A 6300-nucleotide genomic window follows, 5' to 3' on the forward strand; every position below is an offset into this window, starting at 1 on the left:
ATACATGTGGTCTTAGGCTCGAACCGCTTCCCAGTGAAATACCGAACGATAGTGACCAGGCAATCGGTACGGAGTTTAGTGAGCTAAAGTCTCCTCGCTCGATTAAAAATAAAATGTATGCCTATGTGCATACATACATTTGTAAATATGCATGTGCATATCTCTAAGTGTATATACCTATAGAAGTATGTATTCCATAGTGAAATTCGCAATTTTTCATAAAATTTGAAATTTTCACGTACTACAGGCGCTCAAGTGCTTAAACATTAGAAATCACTTTGAAAATGAGATTCTAAAAGTATGCTAGCCTTAAGCTGTCACGCCTCCACAAAGCAGAAAGTCACATTACTTATTCTTGCCTGTGAAATCATGTTCAAAATTAAGCATACTTTTAGGATGATAGGAGATTTGCAAGTGTCTTGTGAGAAAAGCTAGGACTATTTTATATTCTTTTTTTTTCGGTGTCGTTATTTGCAGTACGCAACCTTCACTTTAGCACAGTTACACTCGAACACATACCCACACACATACATACATGCTTACAAGCCAGCTTCCATTCGGACTATATGGCAAAGCGCTCTTTCCTCTACGATAAGAACAATTCCACTCAACAGCAACAAATTGTCTGCGAACAAGTAAGTGCAAATATTTGATTATGCATTTCCGATGATACTGTAGATGTATGTTTGTATGTAGATACATGAATTGTACATATGTGCATATACAGTGGTGGAAATAATTATAGCCGCACCATATTTTGAGAAGTTTTAACATATTATTTTTGTTTTTATTTAACTTTGGTTATTTTTTTTATAAAAATATAGTTAATTCTTTAACAAAACCAGTGTAAATACAAATTCCAAACTTTGTGCAATATTAAAAAAAAAATAAAAAAAAACTTTCGTAAAAATTTCTAACCGTTTTTAATTAGATTTCCTAGACAGATTCTGGGTATGGAGTTTTGTAGCCCATTGAATTCTGAATCTTGAAAGTTTCAAATGGCTAAAAATTACGGTTGATTTTTTACATTTTTTTTTGTCCCATTTGCTTCCATATAACGAAAAGCCATAATTTATTTTTATATGGAAGAAAACCGAAACATCCTGGACAAAAAAAAAATCTAAAAAATCAAGCGTAATTTTTAGCCATAAGAATCTAAGAAGAAATCTAATTAAAAAAGTAAGAAACTTTTACGAAAGTTTTTATAATCTTTTTTAAATATTGCACAAAGTTTGAAACTTGGATTTACACGAGTTTTATTAAAGAATGAACTATATTAAAAAAAAATAATTATTATTATTATATAACAACAAAAATAATATGTTAAAACTTGTCGAAATGTGGTGCGGCTATAATTATTTCGACCACTGTAAATTAACTTTAAGAAACTAAAAAAAGAGAATTGATTGAACTTCATTTCAGCTGGCGTTTAGCACCTGATTTTCTACGCCGCACCGTTGCAAATGCAACTGTGTTTATAGAAGTATATAGTAAGTATGTGTGTGACTTCGACTATGCACTAGAGATGGGCGCGGGATATCGGGACCCGCGGGACGCACGTTACCGATTTGAAAATGGCCGAGATGGGCGGTATCGAGAAGTTCTTTAAAATTTTTGCGGGCGGGACGGGGCCAAAATCTTTTCCCGATAATACGGGACCATCCAAAAACTGTTGCTTTCCAGCAACATTATAAGGTGGTTATACTTAACATACTTCTTAGTACTTGCTATTAAGCAGCATGACAAGGTGTTTATACTTCACATACTAAGTATTTAGTGCTTGATACTCTACTCTACAGTATAAAAATAAGCACCTTTTTATATTTTATAGAGACGAAGTCGAACATCAAAGCAAAACAAAATAGTATTTCATAATTTTTTTGTGATTTAAAATTAATGTGAAAGACATGTAATTTTTTCTTAGTGATAGATTTCGGGACACACGGGACGCTAGGTACAATGCTGAAAAACGTCGGGATGAGCGTTTGCGGGACATTAAAATTTAATTTCGCGATGGGCGGAATCGGGATTGAATATTTAGTCCCGTGACCATCTCTACTATGCACTAACCTAAAGCTGGCTTGCTGTGTATTCAAGCGTATTCGTTGTGCAAACATAACCATTTCTTCCAAGTAACTGACTCACAGCAGATACCACCGCCATGACCACCACCACTATCACCACAATCTATGTAGATATGTAGACAGATTCATTCACTCTACCCTGCCAGACGTGAGATGTCTACATGCCAGTGTACACCAGTTACATGCATAAATATGTATGTATGTATGTATGTGTCTCCACCCAAACACTATCTTATTCAATTTCATTTCGCTTTTTAGATGTTACTACGAGTATGTCGATTCCCAATTGGATAGCACCATTGCCGCAATCTAAATCCAAATGCACGAGGATGTTGTACCGCCGCATGTATTTGTGTCGGCACTGACTTTAGCTATAAGATGGATGGCATCCAATTGTAATTTATCGCTGTTCGAAGGTAGTAGGAACGAGTACCTATTACCCACCACCATCACCAACAGCACTTACTAAACAAGTACGTGGCGTGTAGGTTTTGACAATTTAGCGAAGGCTAAGGCAAATGTGACTGTGAGTGCGAGCGACTATGACTGTGACTGCAACTACGACTCTTGCGAGTACTACGACTTAAGCGTTGCTTGTGCGAATGGACACAGATGGACGAGCTGCCTGGAATTTGAAAGTTTTTGACGCTTACACCACGGAAGCTAAATCGTTGCGCAGCATTTAGTCAGTGGGAAGGATGAGTGAAGGTGAAGCAAAAATATATTGCTAAACAAAATTGAGGTGGATGAGCTGGATGTGCTGCGTACGAGTATGTACACAATGTACACCGTTTTGTCATTGGCAAATGGCTAAGAAAATTAAAAAGGGGAAAAAATTACATAAATAAGTTAAGGCGAGAAAACAGCAAATTGCATTCGATGAGTGAGTGATATTTTGCTAAATTAAATTCTGCCCTTTGTTGCGCTTTTTTATTAAACAAAAAAAAAAGAAATAAATAAAAAACAACGTTGCCCTAATTGAGCGACCTTTTTGGCGCGCATAAATCAAAAGTTCCCCGCACGCTTCATTGCGTAGCCAGGTTTTCATGTTCATGATATTCTGATTTCAATTTAATAAAAATATGTTTCATAGCGGAAATATCAATACATTCATACAGGTACAAAAACATTGGGTTGCTGTGCGTGGTCTGTTTGTGACTTTTGATTTAGTACCAATTATGCTACAGTGAATTAATCTCCAATGAATTAATACGAACAGATGGCTCTGCATGCGGTAGTCCACATGGATGGCAAACTTTGCTCTAAAAGTGAATGCTTTCGGAATAGCCAGGAGCAATGAAACACAAATAGTTCATAGCTTTCGATCGATTGTACGCATTGAAGAACCCACTAGTTTTCAATAAAGCATTTTTTCGTGGTCGAACGTATGCGCAAAACAGAGCGCCTATGCCGAATTCGAGTTAAGGGATCAAGGGACTGTAGCGTGCATTAGAAATAAACAGTTGTTGCGTTGAAAACTCTGTATTACGAGACAATTTAACTTGTGCTGCGAGCTGCGCGAAATCCCTGAAAATTCCAAAAAATACCCAAAGTATTCCAAAAAACAGAGAGCGTTGCGATAGGTCCCGAAAACTTTCTGAAGGAACTGGAAAAATACCCGAAATAGCTCTAGAAGTCCCTAAAAATCCTTAAATATCACGAAAAAACAACAGCTTAGATATTCGAAAAAAAAGAAAAACAACCGTTCGAAAGTTCCGAAAGAAAACTTAAATGGTGTAAGTCTGCCAAATCCCGTTAAACAAAACAAGAGACATCGCGGGAACTCCCGAAAAAATCCAGCATAGTGCCTCAAAAATGCCACACAAAGTCTCAAAAAAATAATAAATAAAAAACGTAAGAAATTTCCGAAAGAAAACTAAAAAGGTGTAAGTCCATCAACGTCCAGGAAACTTCCGAAATATAATACATCAAGTATCTAGAAAGCAAGCAAAAAAAAACCTCAGGTTCTCGAAAAAGATCACGAAATAAACTGAAAGATGAGGCCCTGAAGTTCAAAAAAAAAAATATATGAAAATGTGCCGAAGACTTCGGAAAAGGGAGGAAGTATTTCGAAAAATTCCAAACTAATTCTAAACAGTCCCAAAAAAATCTCTAACAAGTCCTAAAAGGTCGCGAAACGAATCAGCTTAGAAAGTAGGTACTAAACAAACGAGTAAAAATAGTAATATTTGCCAAGTACCGAAGGATCCCGTAAAATAAAAGAGGAAGTTCCAAAAAAATCTCCAAAGTTGCCGAATTCTCGCGAGAAATAAAAAAGAAAAAAAAATCCCGAAAAATCCTGAACGTTTCGAAAAAAAACCTTGAGAAAATCTGGAAGTCTACAAAAAAAACACGATAATTAATGACTGATTTGATTGTTAGCATATTAGCAATGTCTAAAAAGTAAATATAATTGGTTTTTTCTGCAATAAAAAAAAAAAAAATAAATTAAAAATGATTGCCTCCTGGTTCAATAGAAGTTAAATATTTAAAAGTCATGACGACATCATAATCTACTAGTATGAGAGTTTGGGCAAATGTGATTCAGATGTACAGATACTGATTTAGATATTTAATTGGCAAGAAAAATAGTAGCCTGGGTACGAAAAAATCTATGAAGTAAAAAAATATCACAAAGATTAGATTTACCAAGCAAAACCGGTGTTGCCAAGTTGCAAAATTTACGGAACACCCCTCTTATTAAACTCGCTAGTATGGGCCTCCAAAACTACTTAAAAATAACATCACAAAATTTATAAAAATTCAATCATTCGTAACAAAGTCCCGGACCACCAGAATTAATTTTATAAGCGCGTACGGGTTATTTACATGCGTAGGCGTTTGTACCCCAACTGCTAACCAACCACATTATGGCATTTTTTTATGCCTCATAATCCAGCCGCAATTTTGAGGCCAATATGCTGAAAATAAAAATGGAACATATTTTACACGGCATACAGTTTTCTAAAGGTGTCAATGCTTTTGCAAACCATTTTTGCACAAAACACACAAACAGTGCTAAATGTAGTATGTACATACATACCTTCGCTCATGTGGGTTTGCTTAAGTTTGTGCGGCGATTCAACGAAGAAAGGCTATGGGTTACAACTACTATGTATGTAAGTATGACCTTAAAAGCATATTTGTTGCCATTATAGTTGTTATTCTTGTGCTTTGTTGTGCTCCAGCAGCGTCTATAAAGCCACCAACAAGTAACCATTGTACTACCATTACTGAATGGACCAAAACATGCTTGCTTGGGCACCAACCCTTACCTCGTCGGCAGCAGCATCAGCATCAGCATCAGCGAGAAATCAACGCAATATCAAGCAAGGAAGGTTAACGATACTAACCCAACAACCCACCATATACACCGGCTGTTGTTTTTCATGGCCTTGTACGCTCAGGTTTGCACACATACGAATACAAATAAATAACTTTGCCTCGATTCAGCAAATAGCGCACTAAATTATTTCGTACAGAAATAGTCAACATTAAGAAATCTTTAAGAATATTTTCCACTTGGATGGAAATATTCGAAGACAAAGACATTTCTTTTCCAAGTATGTACTAAATATGTACATTAGGCCATACCATCTTACAAGTAAACAAAAAAAAAGTCCCGTAAACCCCTAAGTCTAAAGTATTTTTGCAAGACAATTCGGAGGTTTTTTTTTGTCGAACCTAGGGGTCGCTCTTTTTGCATATATTTAATCAAAAAACTACCTTAACAAAAGTTGAATAACACCGACACACAAAAAAGTGGTGTGTGCTTTTAACCAGATCCACTTAGCGACATGTATGTATTTCTACCTACTGTTTCCGAATCTGAAATTTCGAGTTAATTGCAAAAATTGTGGAAAAAATGGCAAAAAATTCGAAATTTTCGCAATTTACTCGAAATTCTGAGGGTGTATGAGCCAAACGGACCTCAGATTCGGATTCAGCGGGTCGAAATAGGTACATGTCGAAATTACCTATTAATGACTTCTTCTCGCGATCTTTAATTTGCTGACATTAGGGTCGTAGGAAGTGAGATCCGGTGGGTAAATACTAGAACAGGGTACTTGATTTTGATCAAAAAAATTTCTTCTCGAGACAAGAGCATTGCTAAATATAACATACTTTTAGATCCGACTCCAAATGCCGGAGATATGACGAAAAATGTAAAAAGGATTCATAGCTGTAGTTTGGAAGTGTTCTTCCATGTGGTTAT

The sequence above is a fragment of the Rhagoletis pomonella genome, unplaced genomic scaffold (assembly GCF_013731165.1).
Source record: "Rhagoletis pomonella isolate Grant_MI unplaced genomic scaffold, Rhpom_1.0 Rhpom_scaffold_00008, whole genome shotgun sequence".
In the NCBI taxonomy this organism is placed as follows: Eukaryota; Metazoa; Arthropoda; class Insecta; order Diptera; family Tephritidae; genus Rhagoletis; species Rhagoletis pomonella.